We start from the raw sequence: 25505 nt of genomic DNA, 5'->3' as shown, positions 1-25505 counted from the left end.
TGACAAAGGAAATAAAACAAAAAAACTTTTTAAAAATTCTGGGATGAATTACCTAGGCCCTGCCAAGAGATGCGTTTCAACAAATTCCAAATAACAGTAAAGAAAATGATATACTTAAATTCATCAATACATACTGCAAAATAGCAATTTTAAGAGTAATTAAAAAAATGCTGATTCAATGAATCAACTAAAGAATACTTAATAAAAAGAAGTTTGTAAAATTTAGAGTGCCCAAGTAGAGCATCAAAATAAGTGAGAATTACATGACAGATTGGAAAATAATTTAGTAAATATTATTGTTTCCAAAGAAATTGAATATAAAGTTTTCAATAAAAATGTAAACAAAATGTGAATTTATAGCATGTATTAAAATTCATCTATATGAATGAATTTGCATATCAGTATTTAAAGACTAAGACTTTCCTTTTCTTGCTAAACTTTCAGAATTACATGCATGTGATTCAGAGAGTGGTATTTACAGAAACTGTGAAAGAGACTCAAATGCAATAATGGAAGTGATTGACTATCCTAAATACTGTTATCCTAAATACTAAATACCACTTTTTTAAAACAAAAAACTAAAAAGTCTCTGTTAAGATGTCCTCTGAGAATACTTCTCATTTTTCCTTAAAAAATATTCCTATTTCCCTTTTTATTTTTTCTCCATAAATTTCAGTTTAAATTTCAATTTAAAATTGTCTAGCTTGAGATTTCATTAGTTTCAGGAAAATCACATGAGCTTGTTTTTTCAAGGATGCTCATTGAAAAGCTAAGTGCTATTACTGAAATCACTAAGTATTTTTGAAAAGTCCATTCTAAACTTTAGTTTCAAAATCTTAGACTCTTTAGTATATGTGTCTGAGTAAAGAAAAAGACAAGAAAGTCCAAAAGAATTTGTATTGTATTTTATTCATAAGAACATGAGGGCACAGTTAGTTAACTGAACTGTAATTATGAATTTCTTTGTTCTTAATAGTTTTTTATTTTCTAACTATGTATTTTAGCTGTTTAAATCATACGGAGTTAYACTCATCATAAACATAAATTCACCCTGCTAAATTACATGAAAAACCTCACACAATGGCGCTCTCCTGTGTAACTTGCACAACACTGCAATTCATCATTATGGACATTGGCCGTGTATTTGACACTTCCCAATATGAGCTCTGATATCTGAGACGTAGAAGAGATGGTCTGAATGTGGAGTTCAAACAAACAAAACTGAGCCTTTTCCAAGTTTGCACCAAGCTGTAAATGCAAAGCAGGCTCCAAAAAGATATTGAAAGGCAGTGCAATGAGATAAATACAATTCCTGTAAGGTACATTCTTTTTCTTTTCTTCCTTCCTTCCATTTTTTTTCTTTTTCCTTTTTTTTCTTTTCATCTCTTTTCCTTTTTTTTTTTTTTTTTTTTTTTCCTCCATAGGTTTCCTCTTTGTTTTCCATCGGGAATCATATCCACTACTCAAGCACTTGAATGAAGCCTATAAACCTCTGGTGTTTAGTGACCATCTGCACCAGCAGTTCCATTATCCGAGACTAGAGATTGATTTTCCTTTTGCTTGCATGTTCACTTATTCTAATGCCCCAGAGTCTCGCAATGGAGTCAGCAGCATATAATGCAAAGACAGCTTTTAAGACATCAAAAGTAGAAAAAAAAAAAAAAAAAGGAGAGGAAAAAGCAAAGAAAAGCATCAGGAGTATCATTATATTCTGAATCTTTTGTAGTAGCTTTTTTCTAATCCCGTTGTAACAGGAATCCACTGAAGGTGGCTTGGCCCCCTTCTTTATGGAAGCTTAAGTGCAGAGCTCAGATGAGCTTTGCTTTCCTGAGAGGAAGATCCATAGGTCTGCACTGTGTAAGCAGTGATTCTGTTACAGGCAAGATCGGTATTATATACATCTATTGCAGACAGGTTTGGTAACTCAAGCAACAGGGGAAGTCAGGGCAGATTTGGAGCCTGGAAGACAGTGGAAGGTTATCTAAAAGAGACCAGATCTCCACAAATATTTTCAGTTGCTTGAACTGTACATACAAAGCTGAGTCAAGTAGTACTGCTGTTCTAAAGTCTTTGCAAAAGATTGTTGTAATTCCTCCTAGGAAATATTTCTTTTTTCCCCCAGTTATGTGTCAAAGGYCCACAAAAATACCAGGGGAACTGAACTCACTAGTAGATTTTATCAGAAGAAAACTGAAACTGCTTAGGCACAAAGGCAGTCCTAAAATGTACTTGATATGCAGCAGCTCCCCCTGTTCCTGATAAACCAATTTTAGTAGGACCTGCTGGATGCTAAAAAAAAAAAAAAAAAAAAAAAAAAAAAAAAAAAAAAAAAAAAGCATCTTATTTATTTAGATTTATTTAGGTGCTTTAAGCAGGTTCTACATTCAGAAAACCTGTCCCTTTGTATCTAGTCAGTTTAATTAGACATTTCCTGCTTTCCTACAAAACAACTCCACAAAACAAAACCTAGAGAACAGAGAAGTGATGGACCTTTCAAAGCCTTGCCTTAGACATTGCTCCTTTTAAGAGTCTAGTCAGAAATCAAATCTCCTTCCTGCCAAGGTCAGAGCAGGATGAGAGTGTGCCCTGTGCCCATACAAACTTCCAAATTGGACACTCCTAGATTGCTTTTTGCTCTCACTGTTTCTGAGAGTTGTCTATAAAGACATTTGTATGTCTTTAATGATTACAGATGTACTACACAGGAAATACACAGAAAAACAGATACTATTATGGCCTTCATAATTACTTCTAAAATGGGTATTATAATACCACTAGACAGTATGTTCTTAAAATATCCATGGCCCATGGTCTACTGCTCCATGACAGAGTCACTTATTGGAAATATGAAATCCTTTATACTMTCTCTTTGAGGTAGATATGTATTAATATTTCCACTTTACTGATGGGAATTATAACTATTAGAGGAAAAACAAGAAAATTTTTGGATTAAGCCCTTTTARACTTTAGGAGAGTGAGTATGAACTATGAATCTTAATCTCGACTTTGATCCACAAATGTAGGCAGGAACCCAAGCCATATTTAAATCTTATTTCATGTGTTTTCATATAAACCTTAATAAGGCACCGTGTGAACCTGGTCAGTTAGTAAGGTGCTGAGGTCTGAATCAAACCTTATTTATCGCTATTAATGTTCTCTGGGTGCTTCAAAATCTGTTCCCATGCCCATTCCCATGAATGCACCCATTTCAGTGCTGAGTGATGTAAGCCCTGTGTCTCAAAGATTTTGGTTCTGAATTCCTCTTGAAATCACAGCTGTTTATGTAGACGACATCTTTTAGGATCTTGCAGAGATATTCATGCTTGTATCTGATCAAGCTTCATAATCAAGCTTTTCTCCAGATTTCTGTCCGCAGCTTGACTTAGTGTTCTTTCAGTAACTGGGGAACCTCACAAACTCAATTCATTCTCTCACCTCAGAGGTCAGAACTCACTTTCCCCATCACCTAATTGCTTTACAGAATACAAGAACCAAAGGAGCTTACTCCTTCCCCCTGGCGTTTGAATTGCTCTTTAGTAYGTATAATTGGGCCAGGCAGAGTGGTTATAGTTTTCAAAACATCCTTCAAAGACAGTGGGAGCCAGAACTCTGGTTCAACAAATTGCTAAACCTATAAATCAGGAATGGAGTTGCAGCAAACCAGGAGTCAAACKTAGATCTATTTCCAGGCTTAGGTCCTCTCTGAGTATGTCTTTCTTACAAAGTAAGAACAAAGGAGGAATGTATTTAGACTGAATACATTGCATGTATACATTAATTAGTATTTATAAATATGCAATGTAACTGCATTTTTGACTTATAAACGAGAATAATTTCATTTTTAGCAAATATGATTTACCTGTGGAARTCATTGTCACAAGATCTTAAGATCAAGAACATAGCTGGATTTTTTCAGATTGAACACCGAAATGGTTCTTCACAACATTAGAGATGTCTCAGACAAGATGAATAATATATGAAGGATGTATAAGTGCAGGCCCTAGGTTGCATGCTAACCACTAACTAATGAGAATTAGGGGAAAAAGTATCTTTCACTATGAGCAGGTTACTGCATAATTGACCATCATTGATTTCCTTGTATCTTTCTCTGAAGCATTAAGTACTGGTCATTGCCATAGACAGGATGATGAGCTAAGTAGGTCTCACTTAGTTTAATAATTACTTTGCTCTTTGGAAGTAAAATACAACAAATAGAATTTCTTTTTCATTTTTTTAAATAAATGCTTTATTATTAAAATTTAAAAGAAGTATACACAATGCCCATGTCCATAAAACTTCATAGGCTTGTAAGATATAGTATTTTGATTTTGCCATGAAGTTCATCAGACAGASAGGAAATAGTTCTCATTTATTTAACTTCTATTTTATTTTTCCTGTTTTTGAAAAGGGAGAAAATCTAGATTTTTCAGACAATGACAAGGATATTAAATAATCTGCATCARAGCAGGCATTTTAACCTAGATCCTGTCTGAGTGATATAAATACTATCTCTATTTCTTGTGTTAGAGTTCTTTTATTCCATAAATTTTTAAGCACTAGCACATACCAGTGAAATATTTATGATAAATTTCAGTTAAAAAAAAAACCAATAATAATTCCTATAATTAAATAATAAAATATTCTTGTTTTCTATAAATATATTTACCATCAGTGAGGTATGGACTATTAGTGAGTATTTATTATTTCTGATTTTAATCAAAAATTCCATTCTGTTCCTATTTCCTACCCCCTTTAATTATTTATGAAATGGGCAAGAAACATTTCTTGCCAACAGATTATATTCATTTGGAAAATGCCTAAGAAGAGGTACAAATACTGTGACACATGTATATAGAGAGCATTTCGTTTATGATAGAGAAACAGGAATCTTCTTTATGCTCAAATCCTGGACTCATATATTCATATATTTAAAAGGTAATCAAATAATTTTGTTGATTAGTGTCTTCCAGGTATTACCACAGAAAACAGAAAATTGCATCAGAATAAAGTGCATATTTTGGCAAGACTTTCAGTGTCTATTTGTAGAACTCAAGAAACGCAGTGTCCCCTAGCACTTCTTTTTCCAGTCTTGCAGGAAATTTCAGTTTCTTCATTATGTCAGAAATGTGCCTTCTCTCTAAATCATTAAGAAAACACTATTGAGACATCCAGAAAAATGAAGACATCCCTTTATATGGCAAAACCCAGCAATCATTGAGTTAAAAATTGTTTTTTATGTATGTAAAAAATGAAACTTGAATCCAATCTTAAAATGTAGAATATATGAGAAAAAAAGTGGTGTAGGAAAATTTACTTTTTTTCTATGAAATTATCTTTTACACTAGAAAATGATTAGTGAATTAATAGGAAGCAAATGGAACATGTGTCTTTGCTCCCTTTACTGTGTCCAGGGCTGTGCTGCTCAGTACAAGAGGGATGTGGAGCTACTGGAGAGAGTCCAGCACAGGGCTACGAGGATGATCAGGGGCCTGGAACATCTGCCCTATGAGCAAAGGCTGAGAGAGCTGGGCCTGTTCAGCCTGGAGAAGAGGAGGCTGAGGGGGGACCTGATCAGCGTGTATAAATACCTCAAGGGAGGCAATGAGGAGGAGGGGGGCGTCCTCTTTTCAGTGGTGGACAGCGATARGACTARAGGAAATGGCCACAAACTGAGGCACCAAAAGTTCCACAGGAACTTAAGAAAACACTTTTTGACAGTGAGGGTGACAGAGCCCTGGAACAGGCTGCCCARGGAGGTTGTGGAGTCTCCTTCTTTGGAGATCTTTAAGATCTTCTTGGATACAACCCTGTGTCACGTGCTCTAGGTGATAGTGTGTGTGCAAGGGAGTTGGACTAGATGATCTCTAAAGGTTCCTTCCAACCTGAAGTATCCCATGATTCTATGATTCTATGTTATTAATGAGGTCATCCTAGTAACACTCACTTGTCTGAACCACACATACCTACTGTCTGTATTTTCAGCATTTTTGACATAGATGAACAGCATAGAGGAACTGACATTAGATAGTTTTAACCATATGAGGTATTTATAGACATTTATTAGTACTGGGAAAGTACTAATAAACATTTCAGATCACATTATTCCAACACATACGAAGTCCACATTAAATAGAGAGCACTTGTACCAGTTAACCTGTAGGAATGATTTTTCTTTTTGTCACTACAGAAAAATATAGATGGGAAAATAGAATTAATTATCCAATAGTTACTGTAAAAGTATTCATTAAATTGCTTGCCTCTTGTCCTTATTTACACCTAGCAATAAAAAGAGACATTGATATGAGCAAGATTTGGGATATTCATGCTCAGGTCTTTCTTCCTTACCAGGCTGAAGTAAAGTTGCCATAGAATAAATGTCAGTTGTGTGATTTGACCCTGTTATCCACAGACAGCCACATCAAAATAAATGTGCAAAATGTGGTGAAAAGCACTTTGCCTTTTGTGAATTCCACAAATGCTACTTGGTTGGTTTTCTAAACCTGTGGCTGTGTATTTCTTGGCAGATGGGGAGAGGAATATTTCTGTGTCTTTCATGGCTCCCATTTACACCTAGTGGACTGGGTATATCTTTTTGTCAATTGTCTATTAAGATCACGGTGATTTTACAGTAAATTGACTCTTCATTGGTTCTTCAACTCGGCAACTCAAAATGAAAAATTATCTTGTAATTATTTTCTTGTACATGCTACAAGTTCTTCATTGTGAACATCTTTCCTACATCAGCCCTGATTTATAAGGTGATTTGCAAGGAGCTGTTTATAAATATATGGCATAAACTTTATGCAGAACTATTTCTTGTGTGCCTTGTAACTCTGTCCTGCTACTGTTCTCTGTTATTTTAGGGTCTTTTTTTTTTACAGTAAAAATAATCTGAGCTGTAATGAGGCTTAGGAGGGGTTGTTGTGAAGAACAGGAACAAATATGGATGAGGTACTGTGGCTGCTCCTGATGCTCAAGGAAAGGCTTCCTTCCCACAGGCTATGTACTTGTTTGGCTAATGGACCTAACGTTCATATACCCCTTACAATTCACCAGGTGCAAAGTAGAGATCTGGTTAAGGCAAATTTAAAATTTGGACTTTAAGATAAGTCTGTGAACTTAAAGAATAGAAAAATCCTTGTTTTCTTTTAAGACCATGTGTTTCCACAGCTTCTCTGAGCAACACACAGCTGTTTGGCTGCATTACCATTTCTCTTGATGAACATTCAATTGCCTGGCAGAGCTTGTGGGCCTAGGTCAAACTCTGCTGCTTACAGTAGTGTTTACTGTATCCTTTCTAAACTCCTTTTAGGAACTACTATACTGTGTATGCAATAATACTCTGTTTTGCTTGAAAGATTCCAGGAGCTTTCTTTCACTTCCCCATTCTCCTAATATAAGGAATGTCTGCTGTAGAGGACAAGGCATATAAACACAGCGTTTCCCCTTTAATCTCTAGGGGGAGATTAAGTAAAATGTAGGAAGAGATAGAGAAATTAAAAAAAAAAAAAAAAAGAGAGAGAAAACAGAAAGGGAAAGATGGAGAGGAGAAGAGAAAGAACAGAAAATGTAGAAGCATATATATAAAAACAAAAGAAGACAAAAGGAAATATACACTGCAAAACATTAAAATCAGGTGCTTGTCTGTTTGAATCTTAAAATTACTCCACAGCATCATAATAGGATTAATAGGTTTCAAAGGTCTAATAATCACCAGTATGACTGAATGCCTTTTAACTTACTCTGCTTAGTCAACCTAGGAGGACTTTCTGCTCCCCTGACTGCAATACACATGATCTTTTCTTTGTGAGATCTAACCTTTCAAGGGTCATTTTCGCTTTTGCCTTTCTCTTTGCTCTTCCTTCTTGATGAGGCCTCTCTTTTCTCTCCATGCTCTGAAGTCTCTCTCCCTCACTTTCTGCTCCAGTTCCCTTCTCTCTGATGCACAAGCTTGCTGCCTGATCACTTTACTAGAGAATTACTGAGAGCTTCCCTTAGGAGATGGTAGTATATTCCAACACAAAGAATAAAATGTTATTGCCAAATCTAAATATTTCAGTTTTCTCAATTGTAATCCAAATGTCTTCACAGAGGTGCTGGACTTTCACACCACTCTTAGTCATTTGGCACAGATTTTAATTAGGTGGATGATGCAGATAGATTCAGCTCAAATACTGCCTTGCAATCAAATATGAGTTCTCATTAAATTCTTCTTACKACACTGAGTTTGGGACTTGCTTATCTCTAGTAAGCAGGCATTTCTCATATTTGCTATTAAGTTAACCTACAACTATTAGTAAGAAAATCTGAAGTCAAATTTCATACTTTATTTACTAGAAATTGCATATTGAATTCTGTTCTATCTGCAAGAAAATGTTGTACTGTAAAGCAACTTTTGATGATTAGATATAACTCTCTTTCAATTTGCTGATTTTCAGAAAGCTTGAACAGCCATGAGTGAATGTTTGAATGCTGGATGAGCATGGGGCAGCTTCTTCAGAATCAAAATTCAAGAACATTCATATCTTTACAGCAGAAAAAAAAAATATTTTACACTATTTACAGCACTGGAGAGAGTACTGGGACTTTGTTCTTTCTCTAAGACAAATCATCAAACTTCCAAAAACATATATTAATTTTGCATGAGTGAGGCTAGCTCCTAAAAAWCTCCTCAGATTCAGCTACAGCATTCATCTTCTTTTCATTTTTGAGGATTTTAAATTGATTTTTTTTCTTCCCAAACTATGAATGATTTCACTATTCTCCTTTTTACTATGCCAATATTAAGACAACTCAAAAACAAAGATATACGATTTACTTGGGACTCCCCAAGAAGTATGTAGAATACAAAGAAATGGGTAGATTCACAAGATGTGAAATTAAACACAGCTAACAACTTCTAAGGCTTCAGACCTGAGCTGGACAGACCTTCACGTAAAAAAAAAAATGAGCTATCACACACGCAGATCTCTGATTTAGGTAAGTTTATGCATCTCCACTTGTGAAGGCTGGGAGTATATGCAGACAGCAAATTAATTTGTGTTTCAACTTCTTACACTCTTCTTGCTATAGCAGGCAGAGTACTGAGCTAAATGAGTCAAAGATCTGAACTATTTGGAAGTTTCTTTTATTTTTCAGAAACTCTATGCTTCTGAGGACTCATCTGCATTCTGGGAATCTCTACCTGGCTTTCAATGAGTTTCCATTTTGCATGGACAAGGATGTTCAGAGAGGCTRGAAAACATCTGAATCGTATTTCTGATATTCTCATGCGCATAGATTTTACATCTACTTCCTAAAAAATTAGCATGTTTGTTAATTGACCAAAATGCCATGAGGCTGTCCTGGCAAGCCTGGCAAATGAGTGTTTCTCTGGGCAATTTAAAAAGTAGAGATAGATATTTTCAGAGTCTTTTTTATTTACATTTTGTATCCTTTATTCCAAATTAGTCTCTTGATGTTAGATGCAAGATACTAATAYGGCCTACCACACTAGATGGTGTGACAGTTCTTCACTATGTGCTACCTTTTCTCACCTGTGTGTTTCCCCATTTTAGACATGAAGAGATGGAAAATTATTGAGTGGATTTAAAGTAGAACAATTTCTCAGCTACTAACTCACTTTCTGAGGAAATATTTGTGTAGCAATCTTAATGAAACAGGGAATTAAGTCTGYGTTATTTTTAAGAGGTTTATTCATTACTCTTCCTACAATATTACCTCTCTGCACTTCATTCTCATCCCATGTCCAAACCCAAAAGGATATTTCTATCAAATTGCACAGATACCATTACAAAATTAAGCTTTCAAACTTATATAAAAATGATAAACTCCATCCTGAAGCAGTCCAAAGGCTCCAAGATTACTGATAAAATGAAGGCATTAAAGGCAGCGCATCTGTACTATACACCAACAAGATTTTCCCTGCTGGGTGACCTACCTCAACTAACCGTCAAAGAGAATTAGTCTCAAGGGAATGCTTTGCTTATGGATTTATAAATGTTGACAATAATCCTAAATGGATGTTAGGGGAATTGACAAATCTCAGCATTTTTCTTGATGTATGTGTGCCTAGGGGAACTTTGGAGGCACCAGAATTCATTAAAAGAAAGAAAGCCATTGACAGCTGACAGAGAAAGACAGGTAGCATAGATGGAAAAGTAGAAGCTGTTTCTTGACACAGAATGTGCAATAAAACCTAATAATCTAGTGATGTCTTCCACTCTTGTTTCTAGGCTCACCCAAAGTGCACAGGCCATACAATCTAGTGTACTCAGTACAACAATAAAACTGCTTATTTCTTATTGTAAGAGCCTGAATGCTCAGGAGAATAATGTAAGCCAGGTTAAATCTGGAATTAGTACTACAGTAAGGATTTGGGAGTTGGGGGGAGGAGGGTGTTTTTGTTTTGGTGTATGTGTATGCATGGAGGTCAGCCACGTATGTTAAAAGAGCTTCCTTTGAAAGAAAAAAAAATCTACTTATCTCAACATACTTGAGAGAAGGAAAAAGACAAAGATAAAGGGAAGTTCAAAAGTTTGATTCTAACTTTATGGTTGATTGGAGGCTAAATCCTTCCAAGGCAATTTGAACTAGATACCTGTAACAGGACAGGAAAACATGCAAGATTTGTCCAGGAGTCCGAAAAGGAGCTTTGAGCAATTCTCCTTATTCAAGAGAATTCAGGCTTTCTACTTAGCAGCATTCTATTTAAATAATTCAGTGAAATAATTAGTGAAACAATTAAATAATTTCACTTAATAATTATTTCACTAACTATTAAAAATAATTAAATAATTATTTTTAGTGAAATAATTGAAAGCCATAAGAATGATAATCTGGATTATCATTTATGGATTCTTTTATGGATTTCTTTTAATAGTTAAATAAAAAAAAAAGGTTAGCAAATAGATTACCGGTTATTTCTATCCTATTAAGAAACCATAATTCTGAATTGCTTTAAGAAACCTGTACAGATTGGTTTCTGGAGTTCTCTCATTCTCAGATTAATGTAAGTATCTTTGTGAGTCTATGTTTAAAAAGAATGAAAGACAGATACATTTATACATCATATCACAAGGACCAGTTATGAAAAAATCTTTGTATGACTGCCCTTTTATTGCCAGGGTACACTTAAAAGCAAATTATGCTGTTTTGTTGAGACTAAACAAAGCAAAGAGCAAGTCCTCTACATTCCTTTGGACCACAAGAACACATTAATTTCCTCTGTTCTGCATTCCTCCTTGTCTTGGGTAAAGTGATTATATAGCAATAACAGTTGTAGTAATAATATAGACCAGGTCCCACTACACAAAGCATTGCACATAGTGGCTCTGAAGACCTCATGATCTCAACAAGCAAAACAAGAAACAACAACATAAGTATTTAAAGAGGGGAAGTTGAGAGTCAGATAAATTCAATGCTTCTGGCCAACGTCATATAAAAAGTTGGTGCAAATCTGAGAAATAAACTCAGAGAAATAAACTCCTCTGAACAGTGCAGCACATTATGTTTGTTGCTGCCCCATTCTCCTTCATTTTTTTACTCCACCTTATCTTATATTTCTGATAAAGATTAACAGACCTTTTTCACCAGCTCCTCTACACCTGGACGGATGCTCCACCCAGCCTGGTAAGGAATTCTACAACTGATATGCAGTGGAGTGAGAGATTCACAGTTAGTACATAGCAGGWGGAAGCTAAATATTGCCTTTCATCTTTTCCTGATAGTTTATCCTCTGTCACATACATTTCCATGCCCTTTTCCTTCTTTAATTTGGCAATCTTGGCTCAATAACTGAAAACAATATTTCAGGAAAAGTCTTACCAAAGCTGGACCTTTCTTCCTGTGGTAAGAATGCGTTTCCTAATGCAGCCCCAGGCTGCTGTATTTTGAGGATGTATTGCAAACTTATGTTTAATTTCCTGTCTTCTACCAGCCTTAGTCCATCAGTATTACCCTTACTTTCACAGACTTCCATATGCCATAGACTATCTCTATTTTGGATTGTTTTCCCCAAAAAGTAATAGCTTCTGTTTTACAAGTTGACACTCAACATGCTGCAACACATATTTGTAACCTTTTACTCCTTTCCATGTTATTTTTCTGGTTTGGCTGCTGTTTCATAAATGCTGTTTTTCATTGTCTGAAAAGTGAAGACTGTTTGCAAAGAATAATCAGAAATGGGAATATAGATAAAATSTCAAACTCCTAGTAGGTGGTGAAGTAAGCTGTTTCTGATACCACTGAACTTAAATACCACTGCTCCCTCTTTTTTTTTGTCATAGCCAGACTTCACAGGGACAGCAATAGGGTAGATGGATGGAGTGACACTGACAAGACTAGGATAGAATTTTTCTCAGTTACAAAAACATTTTAATGGACTTTCCTGAGTTCTCAGTCTGATGCATCTTCACAAAACTTATGTCCCTGGGAGATAACTGTGATTTTAAAGAAAAAAAACTGTTGTAGGAAGGCTAATACAWGTATATTTTGAAGAAAGATTCATAATAGGACTTTATACTCCATCTGTTGTGTGAGGTTGATAGACTTTCATTGATTTGTTCTTTCTTACTACATAATATACCTGACAGATTTTATTCTTGAGAATTTACTATGGCTCTTTTATAAGGCAGATTCATTGCACCCCAAAATTAGACTGAAGTGGGCCATATAGGCCCACTTTATAATTTCTTGAAGAGGAGAAAATCTTTCATTTGATGGAGTCTTTAAAGATGGTATGGTGAACCCTCTGGGGTGCTTGTCAATCCCTATTAATTTTAGAGGCAGCTTGAACATTAGAGGGAAGTTTTTCCATCAGCAAGCTAACTTATGCCTCCTACCTTTAATTTTTGGTCTTGTCCTTAAGGAAAACAACATTGTTGTTGTTGTTTTCTATTTTTATGAACTCATTTCACTTGGATGCTATTTTTGTATATCTGTGATAGCTAAAAGTTATTTATGTTCAATCCTTGGAACTCAATGCCAACTAATGAGAAAACAACTTTTCTCCGATTAAGTTCATTTTGGATGCCATGTTGCTAAATGGCATAAGAAATCATCTTCACTATGGGTGAAACTCAGTAGAAAAAGGCTAGCACAAGACATCTGCTATTATTTTAGGCTTACATGGGGCCTACATGCAGCATGAAATGGCAGGACTTCAGCTTGATGAATATCGGCCATATTTGAGTATCTGTATCATGTTAAGGCAGTATGTGTGTGTGTATGACAGTTCTGTAGGAAACAATGAAAATACAGCTGCCCCCAAACCATATAGATTAACAGGTTGGGTTCTTGCAAGCCCTTTACTGCTGCTTTCACTGCAGTAGGAACACAATGACTCAAGTATGAAATGTTTTTGAACCATTTCCAAAATAAAAGGTCTGTAGTGGCAAAAGCAATATTTCAGAGGACAGTAGCACTGCAGAAAGGACAGCTATTTGCAGCTGTTTGTTCCTGTATTTATCATTTCATCCTCCTACTACTCATGATGTCTTTGCAATCCTTTCTGCTCCAGTACATATGTTTTCTTCCCTCCCACACTACTTCTGAAGTCTCCAAAAATGTGATAGAAAACAAGCAGCAACTGTGTCCACCCATATTTCTCAAAGGCTGCTCTCTCCTTGTCTCCAGAGAGGCAGCAAGGCCCTCAGGCCACTTTAGGTAAGGAATGCCACTTAGGAGATTTCCTACTGATTACGAAAGGTGAGTGATGGAAATGAAAGAACATTAGAAATGATTGCAGGAAACAGATACCTTTATTGTTTCTAGTCTCTCACAACAGTTACCTGCGGCACACCAGACATTGTACTTCATGTAGCAGCAAATTAGTGGAGACCATCGGTACAAATTTTGAATTCTTGATACTRACATCAGCTGCAGCTTATACAGCGACCAGCCTTGACTTGTATTCATTACACCCAACAACTTTTCCAGACCTGGTGTGTAATTYAGGTTATATTACTTCAAAGAATTTGACCTTCCTCTGTGTCATACAGCTGTAACAAACCAAAGCAAAGACAATGAATTTGCATTGAAGACAAATCAGCTCAGAGATTTGAATGTTCAAAAGAAATAATTTGTTCTCCATAGAAAATCATTCCTTATTTCATGCTGAGGAGGCTGCCCAGAAGCACAGCTGATTCAGTTCTTTTAAATACAAAAAAAAGAACAATTTAGAAGATGCACAAGAGCTGTTTGTTTCATACATTCGGCAGAAATATTTTCAGGTGAGACAAACATCAGTCACCCTTAGCTATCAAGATCTAAAAATAGCAATGTAAGTGMCTGAAATTTTAACTGATTTAAGCACTACATCAGCAAAAATTGTCCTCGTTTCTGCCCAGGCCCTGGAATTGCATGATAAATACGCGTCAGAAGCAGCAAAATGGCTGTAGAGAAAAAGCCAATGGAGGCCTTGTGACAGCCCTGTTGCTGGGGTCAGTGATGATCCAGAATGTCACCTGGATCTGCAGACACACACAGTTGCACACACAGTGTTTCAGCTGAATGCTGGAAGTGATTTGTGAGCAATGCTAGTGATGGACAGTGCTTCGCAGCCCTGATAATTTGGGAATCACTATGGAAGATCTGTCACTGATCAGCTGGGGACAAGAGGCTTCGCCTCCGAATGTTCCCCTGTTTCCCTTCCCACACCATCTGCTTGCTTTAATTACAGTGAAAGAGCTTTTATATAAGCACCTTTCCTTTGCAGGCATTTGTGAAATGCTTCTCACAACGTGTCCCTGAATTCATTCAGGACATAACTGCTAAGCTAAAGTTGGTCCCTGCTATTAAGAAAAAACTGTTTTAACTTGTCAGCTGTGATACCATCATTAATAATAATGTAGAAAAGTGGAATCCTTAGAAGAACAAAATAAGTAAAATTAAATATATAAAAAAAAAAAAGGCATTGCTCTTTCAACTAAATATAGAAAGAATCCTTGCATCCCTCCAAAATGTATGCAAAACTACTGTGATCTTTTCTCTAGATTGTTATGGATTATAACAAACTCTGTGTGTAGGACACTTGAAAGCACTTTGATCTCAAAGGTTCAGTTTTCATACACATTCATCTGCATGCAGTCTTGCAGCCTTATTTTTCAAGGATGTTTCAAAATGCTGTTTTTTGCATACGCTGCTCTAATCTTCTCTGAGTTTGGGTGGGATCTTACACAGGCAATGTGCGGGGTGTACAAACGATGGTATCAGGAAGAAATCAAAGGCAAGGATGTCACCTAGTTTTACTCATAGAAATACAGACAGTGTTTCGGTGCAACTCTAATTACAGTTTGGTGGTGCTTTGTCGAACCCTGCTGATAAGATTCCCTGGTAAACAGCTTTTTATTGTTCTTTCACATTCAGTCACCATGGCAACCTGCATTTTAGGGTTTCGTCCTGGGAGATGCTAAGCACCTGCCTCGGCAGCGGTGACTACAGGAGAGGAGAATATGTGACATTTTATAAGATTGGTCTTGTCAACAATAACAGATTTGCCGAATGGGGGGAAAAAATCTTTTAATGTGCTTATTTGGAAGGAATTATATTTAAAAAAAAATTAAAAAAAAAAGGTAGAAACTGGCTCTATTTGTACCTTACAGATATACACAGTACTTGATGCTGCCTGCTCATGGGATTAATGCAGGACAGGAAAACCCCTAAAGAGCCCCAGGATCTAACTCTAAAGGAAATGCAAGCCTGAAATAGAGTCACTGAGTGTCACTGACAAAAATGGTGGGAAGATGAATTCCCCTTTCATTCCCTGCCAAATCCTTCAGAGTTTTCGTATTGTAAAAAAATATTGCTTGGGAGGTCAAGCCCAGGTGATAAGCAGCTGAGCAAATTTTCTATTTTAGCTTTGGAATAATCCCTGAGGGACTCTCTTTTGTCTTTCCTACTTGYGCTGACCTCGGACAGTTGGTCAGAGCCTAGATGAATCATCCAATTTAGCACAGTGCAGCTTTTTTTTCCTCAGACAGCTCCATTTCCTCTGAATTTATCTCAGTGTCTCAGTCAGAAGATACCAGGTTGGTGTCAGCAGATAGTTTGAGTGTAAGCAGGTGTGAACCTACCAATTGCTTCCTTATCTGATGCTGCCTGAACATGTTGGGTCTGAGCAGAGAATTGCTCTGGTGCCAGCTGTGCACTTCCGCTGCCTCCTCCGACGAGTCCCTCTACCTGTTGAGTCTGCAGCATCCACACAGCTTCTGCTATTATCAGGCTGATGCCACCAGCTCAAATGCTTTCATTTTCTTTGCTTTGCCTCAAAACACTGGCCTCTATTTATTCCACATAACTGTAGACATCCATGTGAAGGGCACCACCACCTTCCTTAGTATGATAGCACACAGACCAAAATTAATAGTAGCTGAGCTCTCAAGTGAGGTAAACTCCCTTCTGGAGAATATTATTTGTTGTTGTATACTGAATATACAGAGAAGGCATCTGATACCTGTTATACCAGTCATATAATTCAGGCCGCATGCCCAATTAAATAGGATGAACCCAGCCAGCTCTTGGTATCCACACAACATTGTAATGTAGGTCTTTTCATAGAATCATACAGAATGCTTAGAATGGTTGAAGTTGAAAGGGACCTCTAGAGATCATCTAGTCCAACCCCCAGTTCAAGCAGGGGCACTTAGAACATGTGGCACAGGGTGGCATCCAGGYGAGTTTTAAAGACCTCCAGAGGAGATTCCACAACCTCCCTGGGCAGCCTGTTCCAGGGCTCTGTCATGCTCACAGCTAAGAAGTTCTTCCTCACATTCAGATGTAACTTTATATGTTTCAATTCATTTCTATTGCCCCTTGTCCTGTCACTGGCCACCACTGAGAAGAGCTTGGCACCTTCTTCCTTACATTCACCCCTCATGTACTTACACATGCTAATCAGATCCCCTCTCAGCCTTCTCTTCTCCAAGCTAAACAGGCCCAACTCACTCAGTTTCTCCTCATACRAGAGATGTTCCTTTCCCTTAATCATCTTAGTTGCTCTTCTCTGGACCCTCTCTAGGAGCTCCACATCCCTCTTATACTGGGGAGCCCAGAACCGCATACAGTACTCCAGATGAGGCCTCACCAGAGCTGAGGAGAGGGGCAGAATCACCTCCCTTGACCTGCTGGCAACACTCCTCCTGATTCAGGCCAGGATCCCATTGGCCTTCTTGGCCACGAGGGCACACTGCTGACTCATGGCTAACTTAGTGTCAACCAGGACTCCCAGGTCCCTCTCTGTGGAGCTGCTTTCCAGCAGGTCGACCCCTAATCTGTACTGGTGCCTGGGGTTATTCCTCTCCAGGTGCAGTACCCTGCACTTGTCCTTRTTGAACCTCATGTCGGTCACTCCACTCAGCTTGGTATCGTCTGCAAACTTGCTCAGAGTGCCCTCTATGCCCTCATCCGAGTTGTTGATGAACAAGTCGAACAGCATCAGGCCCAGTATACTGACCCCTGTGGGACACCACTGGCCACAGGCCTTCARCTGGACTCAGCCCCATTTATCATCATCCTCTGAGCACTGCCATCCATCCAGTTCTCAATCTCCCTTGCTGTTCACCCATCCAGTCCACACTTCTGGAGCTTTCCTACGAGAATATTATGGGAGATGGTGTTGAAAGCCTTACTGAAGTCAAGGTAGATAATATCCATGGCTCTCCTCTCATCCATCCAACCAGTCATCCCATCATAGAAGGCTATCAGGTTTCTCATACATGACTTCCCTTTAGGGAATCCATGCTGACTTCCCCTGGTAACCTTCTTTTCCTTGGCATGCCTAGAGATGCTCCCTAGAATGAGCTGCTCCATCACCTTTCCAGGGATGGAGGTGAGGCTGACCAGCCTGTAGTTACCTGGCTCSCCCCTATTTCCTTTTTTGAAGACTGCAGTGATGTTGGCCCTCTTCCAGTCCTCTGGCACCTCCTCTACTCTCCAGGACCTCTCAAAAATGATGGAGAACAGCTGAGCAACAACCTCCACCAGTTCCTTCAGCACTCTTGGGTGCATCCCATCCAGGCCCATAGATTTATGGGTGGCCAGTTTGCCTAAGTGATCCCTAACCCAATCCTCCTCRACCAGTGGAAGTTCTTCTTCTCCCCCATTTCTCTCTCTTTTAATCTCAACTCTGTAGTTCTTGGGGACTAACCTTAGCAGTAAAGACAGAAGCCAAGGAGGCATTTAGTAACTCAACCTTCCATTTTGTCTTCCATTAACTCCTAGATTCAGTTATTTGCATCTTGCTGTACAGGAGGAGGAAGAAGCTGATTATAAGTATGCTTTATGTTAATCTTTTCAAATACTTATAAAAGTAGAAAATCAAGTCTTCAGATGACATTTTGGGGACAGCTTATCTTTGCTGTTGTATAAGTGGCTATATTATGATCATGCTCAAGCTTTTTTATTACCCGTACTGTAATTTAGCTATCGCCTCTAATAGTAGAGGTGTTTACAGACAATATCTCCTTGTTGACATTTTCATACAGGTAGCATAAGAAGCGCATGCAAGAGACTGACAATGAGTATAGAGTACCTATAATCATTTAGGGTTACCATTACAGGAATGTGTTAAATTTTTCTCCAGATTATCTTTCATGTGAAATTCAACTGGCAAGAAATCCAAATCTTTTTTTTTTTTTTTTTTCTCACCAACCTGATAACAAACTACTAGGTGTTACTATTTAAACAGCATTAGCAAAACTGCAACCCTGGAACAAACGAAATCCAGTGTTAAATGTGTTTTACTTGTCACTAGTTTCCAGGTGTATTTCTGATTGTCGGATATTTTCCTTTGTATTGACTTCATTACTGAATCAAGTATATGTGTATTGCATTGGGTTAATTCAGAGGCTGGAAAAAAATCATATTCATATAATTTAGGCAGAGAAAGATAACACAGTACATTATTATGACCAAATAAATTAAAAAACTATAAATTAATATAATTTATAGCCCATTTTCAGGTCAAGAAATCAGTCCTAATACAAAGGTACAACTTCATCTTCGATGGAGTAGGATCGCCTTCTTTACTGATATTCATAGTAACACATTCCTAATGTGAAGATTGCCACCAGAGATATTAATTCAGTTGCAGTAGTGTTCTAGGAAGAGAGGGAAGAATTCATCCATCTACAGTCACCCCAGGCTCCCTTCATATCAGTGAAGAGAAATTGGCAGTTCTAGAGGGCAATTTATCTTATCCTTAAGTAGACAACTAAAATAGGTCTGATAAATGCCTAGAAGTGTCCATTTGGAGAAGCAAAATTTKGTATTGTAGTTTCTAAAGTTAAATGAAATGATTTTCACTCTAAATAGTCAGTATTAGTCAAGATTACCTGGCATCTGGAAATCAAATTTTCGTCTGTTTCAAGTTTATGCAGAATCTAACAGATCGGAATAACCAGGAACAATACTACGTATCACTCAGCAAAACAACACCTGGAGTATAACACTGTTATCTTTCTGGTAACTTTAAATGGAGTTTTCCCTGAAGGCAAAGATACAGTGGGACCAGTTGGTAAGCAGACATAGGCAGCTAGGATTAAACCTTCACAATCTCTCCTAAATTCCTTTCCAGGCACAACTGTAATTGTTTTTTCCCTTCATGATGATTATTCATCTGAAGACACTTTCCAAGAGATTCAGCATTAATCTACATATTTGCTTCTGTTTAAGGTATTATATTTGCTCTGTTCAGGGCACAAACACAGCTAAAAGAAACTTCAGCTCAGGATTCAACTCAGACCATGCAAAGACAAATGAGATGCAATGAGTTTTAGAAAGTCATATGAATGGTCACTCTAAAGGTTCTTAAAATAGAAAGCAGARTTGTTTAAATTCTCATGAAGTTATTTCCTGYTSTTTGTCTCTTTTTTTTGTARACATATTTCACTTCCAGCTGTCCATAGTCTTAGACAATGCAGAATCATCATGTCAGCAAAATATATGAATGTGTGCATGTCTCTTTTTCACTCTTTTCTCTAAATATATTTATCTATATGCTTAATCATATATTTCCTTCTGTGTGCTGTGTGTGGGTCTGAAGTCAATTTGATAGTAATAAAAAGTAAATGTTGAACATTTGTACTAATGCACGATGGTTAGTCGAGTTCTATATTGAATCTTATGGCAACTTTCATGATCAAACTGTAGCAGTCAATTTAGCTCTAAAAAGTACCTCATCTTTAGTCTGTGTAAATTAATCACCAGCTGGATGTGTAAGATACTGACCGACATCCCCTGGCTGAGGGATATTACCCAGCACTTGGAGAGGAGAAGAAAGATGAAAAGGAAAGGAGACAGAGTTGTCATGCTGCTCTGTACATGGGGGAGAACCTCACACAGCAGGTTGCAATCTGAACTGTCCCATTTCATTATGCTCCCGAGGCAGGCTCCTGCAGTGCATTAAGGTTTTTAAATCATTTAGGAAATATGAAGATACATTGTTATTAAATCATTTCATTACACTTCAAAAACAATATTCTGTCTTCTATTTTTTACATAATAAATATTGTCTTTCACCAGTGGTGACTGGCGAGTGAATATACACTAGTATTCTGGGATAATGTGATTAATATGAAAATGGAAATGGACTATAAATAATACTTGGGATGATCTTTTGTTCAGCTACATGCAGGAATCAAACAAAAGCTTGCTAAGACTCTCTTCTATCCTGTTGAAAAAAGGCAAAAGCTTTTCTTTRGGGGATTTTGTCATATGCCTGATTAGCTCAAAGTTTTCATAAAGGATATATATTAGTAGTATATTTCCAGTTGATCTCATTAATTTATGTTGGATTCAAGTGAGAATTTTGTAGACACACATACAGCATTCAAATTAATTGTATCAGACAAAATTTGTCTGATTAGTGTAGTGTCAAATAACTATTTGCAGAAAAGTGGATTTATGGCAAAATCAGTCTATAAGTCAAGTCTATTATTCAGCATTACAAAATCATACGAAAATTGTAATTGAAATKCAATGTTCTTTATGGAAATCTACCACTGAAAGTTATTTTTTGATTTTAAACAAAAAAAAAGAAAAATAAAAAGAAGTGTTTCATTATTTTGCCCTGAAATTGTGACAGCAATTAGAAAAAAAATACAGAAAAAAAAATACAGAAATAATTTATACCTAATAAACAATTATTGTTAATATTTATTAACACTTTCATTTTACAATAAAAAGCATACTATGTTGAAGTTAGTTAGATATGATTCTYTTCAGTGCCTAGATTTTGCTCAAACTACTGATATTCTTTAGCACTTTATCATGGAGTACACTTCAGTTACCCACTTTTCTTTTTTGATAAGGTCAATACAAACTGAAAATATCCCTAAGTGATAAAAATAAGTCTGGAGATTTGGGATATATTATTTAAAGATTGATGAAAACATCAAAAATATCACTGTAATATCATTTATGTTSACACCAAGAACTGGTGAAAAAAAATTCATGGAGAGATGAAACTCTAAAGACGTGTTCTTCTATCATCTCCTGTTTTCAAGATGTTGTACAATATAAAAGATCTACATTTAGATCACCTCATGACTGAATATATATGTACATATATATATATATATATATATATATATATAATGTGTATTTTGAATTTCAGATAGCTGAAACTATGAAAATATTTTCTTTCTTCAAAAATGGTTTAGAAGGATTTAGAAGCTGAATCCGTACCAGGAAACCACACATTTTTGTTGAATTCTTATAAACTGAACACAATCATTTCTAGTTAAACAGTAAGAAACAGACTTTCAAAATTTTGATTTTATTAAGAGTACAGTAGATGTGAAGATGTGAAAAAGAGATCATTTTCTCATACTTTTTGTCCACTGGATATTATTTCCAGCATTCAACCCATTAAGCTTCTCCCTGCACCTGGACTGAGGAAGCACTGAGTGGTTCCATCATGTCAAATTCTGGAAGTAAAATTTTGTAAAAATTTGTGAATTCAGGAAGAAAATAAAATCATCTTCACTTGATGAGGTTTTGTTTGTTTGTTTGTTACAGTTTTTAAGGATTCATGCATTTAGGTTAAGAAGTTTAGAAACTGATATCAAGATAAACAAAGAATCCCTTTTAAAGACTAGTAAACATCTAAATAATTTTTTTTCCTTAGATATTTTTTATTCACTGATGAGTTAGATAGGGACCTTACATTGTAGAATCTCTTCTCAAGTTGTTAACTCCGGGATCTACAAGCTTGAGGAAGGTCTTGTGCTTCCCAGCTCTTTGTCTCTGACACTTCAGTGGCTGTTGGTCTTTGCTCTGCTCATGCTATTTCAAGTGAAAAGAAACTAAGATGTTAACTATCATTCAGTAGATGATGATTTCTCTTCTTTGAKCACAGAGAGCTTGAATCCAATGCCGTTTGTAAATGGAAGGAAGACATTTCCTTCATCTTTCATATCTTTCTTTTTTTTTCTACCCATTCTGTTTAATTTTAAAAGGCACTAGCAAATAACTGCATTACAATTATATTACAGTCATTTGTCTGAGGCTATTCTGATTGAAGAGTGATAGGTGATAGGTATACTTTTCTATAGTCCTTCAGATCAAAAGTTGTTGTGAAAAGGCAGAAATATCCAGTACTGACAGCAAGAATCATGAAAAAAAAAAAAAAAAAAAAAAAGTAAAGCTGCCTATCATACACACACAAAAAAAAATCCTGCATCTAAAAAGCTGGTTTTTTGACAAAAAGAAGGAATATACTGCCTTCAACACTTATCTGAAAGGGATGTTAATGTTTTTTGCTTTGCTGATAAGGCAAATAGGGCAGAATGGTTTATGATTTTCCTTTTTCTCTTAGATTCTGCCAGGGACTCTGGCTTAGCAAGTCAAGTAACATCACGCATCAAATAGAGTAACGATTTCACATGGCAAACTTCTGAGGCCTGGCAATTTGTTCCTGATACCCACACAAGTGACATGACCCCCCGGAGGAAGCCGCATCTTCAGCTTTCCTACCAGCCAAAAACTGATGCTGRCAATGGCACCCAGGAATGCCAATGCAGAATATTCCTCGTGATCCAAAACTCCCATTTTCTTTGCTTCTAGTGAGACATGAGAGCACTCCAGAAGGAAGTCGACCGCATGACATAGGGTAATAGAGTTTTCCTCCTTGCCTGATTGCATTACAAACACGGCACATATTGAAGCACTCTGGCAGTTTCCTAGTGCTCCCAGCGAGGAGCGGTAACCTTTCGACCTCTAGCATCTTATTAAAGCCCATGCCGGACTGCATCTCCTCAAGGGAAAAAAACAAAAAAAAAAAGTGGACTTATTCTCCTCTATAATTCATTCAAGTAAGCCCTTGCTGAGTGGAGGACCTTGGCTTTGATGTTAAAGTCTCCTAATTGGAAGGAAGTGAAGTGTTAGCCTGTCGGGCTATTAGTCTCTCATCAAATACTTTAAGAGGTATCAGAAACACTGAAGTTCTCATACTGGTACAAAATGAGCACAGACCGGCCTGGTTCTGGTTAAAATGTTTAAACTTTGCATCTGTCTAAGAACAACAACAACAGAAAAATTTAATATACATGGAGTTGTTCCTTGGTATTTCTTTCCTTTTATCTCCACCTTTTCCCTCTCARAGGCTCCATCTTTCTATTGCCTACAGCACATCAGCCCTTATTAGTAGGAATGTGGGGGATAACTTGTATAAGCTAAAAAGTCTCAGGCTTCATATAATAGCTCTGGTTCTAACTAATTACTGCATACCTAGTCTGACCTAACTTTTTTCTTTTTTTTTTCTTTTTTCTTGATAGTGAAATACCTCTTTCTGTAGTAATTTTTCTTCCCAGGAAAGTGACCTTTCAGAAGGGGTCCCATACAATGCGTAATATTAAAACACAAGCATTTCTTGGTGAAGGAGCATTTCTAAAGCCTTGATTTAGGTCCAGACTTTGTTACATGCTTACTTTATAGTGTATACTTACATTATCATATACTAAAGATGAATATATACATTAAAAACTGTCTTAATTTCTTGTGCTTTCCTTCATTATGAATTAGACACTAAAACAGATGTATGGGATGTTTCTTTCTTAAGCACATCCCAACAGCCTAAGAGTGAGAGCTGAATGGCATCAGCATTGCACAGGAGTGTGACCAAGCTTGTTCCAGCATCATGCAAAGTTGAATTTTGTGTAATTCCTATTCTTCAAGCTATCAATCATGTTCAAAATTCCAGAGTAAAGAAAAGTTGTGAATTACTATAAAATTACTCCTTGAAAGGAATTTTCTGATTTGCTAATACAAATCCCGTGGATTTGTGAAGGTGACAATATGTTATATGTGCTCTTTTACTAGGTTTATAATTTGAGACTAAAGAGCTGTATTTCTGGTATAGATGTTTCTGTTCTAAGTACCAGCAGTACTTGCATTTTTAAAAGTGCCAGCAGTATTTCAAAAATGAGGACCATGCACCAGGTAGCTAGCTGTCCTCAAATACCATTCATATATCCCTACATTTGTCATTAGCAAATGTTACTAGGCAACATGGGCACCATAGAAAAGCATTAAATTAACTAACACTTCAGAGTGATCTACAAAGAAATTCACAAAATAATCTGTGATTTTTTTTCCCTTTCAGCATATTATTGTGATATCTTCGTCCAATTCTTTGTGTATTTTGTACGTATTTTAAGTGGCACCSTCTCCAGCCTAGCTCGTAATTACCTCACTTTTCAATACAAAATGATGTGAATTCACAAATTAAACCTACAAATTTCTTCTGCCTGAAAAAACACTGCCTTAAAAAAAAGATTGTGATATGGCTATGGAAAAATGAGGTTTAATTTTATTCCCTTTTACATTTACATCCACTTATTTTTCTCTCTTTCAAACTTTACTCTTGGGTCCAAAACCATACTTATTGCATACTGGTATAATTTCATAATTTATCTTCTTAGGAGCGATGTTAATAAAAAATGTTAGGCAAATAAATAGGAAATCATTTCTTTACTCTGTTTTGAGCTATCCATTACAGCATTTCAGCCTGGGCTTCTTTGCTTTTCATTTTCCCCAGCTTGCGACACCATGTACCAGGCAACCATCACAATTACATATATCATTTCTAGAAATTATGGCTTTATAATCCCTGGAGTATATAACCTTTAGCACAAGCTACTTCATCTGAATAASTGCTGACTTACACCAGCTGAGAATCTCTCCCTTATGTTCAGATTTACTGCCCAACTGGAAGTCAATAAAGCTGGAGCTTATATAGGACCAGATCTTAACATAAGCCACATTAAAGAAGAAATCAGAACCAGMACATATAACATTCAAACTATCTTTACTGCAAATAACTCTGATTTCCAACATGAAGATAAATCTCAGATATACTTATGAAGCCAGCTCTAAGAAGGCAGGTGAGCAGGTTGAGTTGGTGCTTAGTAACCAGGGACATGTGTCCCCTGTATTCAGAAAGCATGAGTGCTCTGGCATGGGTATGCATGGTTAGCATACCTATGCCAGCTTCATCTCAGTATTTG

Source organism: Nothoprocta perdicaria, unplaced genomic scaffold, assembly GCF_003342845.1.
Source record: "Nothoprocta perdicaria isolate Ctin4 unplaced genomic scaffold, notPer1 scaffold_19, whole genome shotgun sequence".
NCBI lineage: Eukaryota > Metazoa > Chordata > Aves > Tinamiformes > Tinamidae > Nothoprocta > Nothoprocta perdicaria.
Note: the sequence above shows the minus strand (reverse complement) of the source record.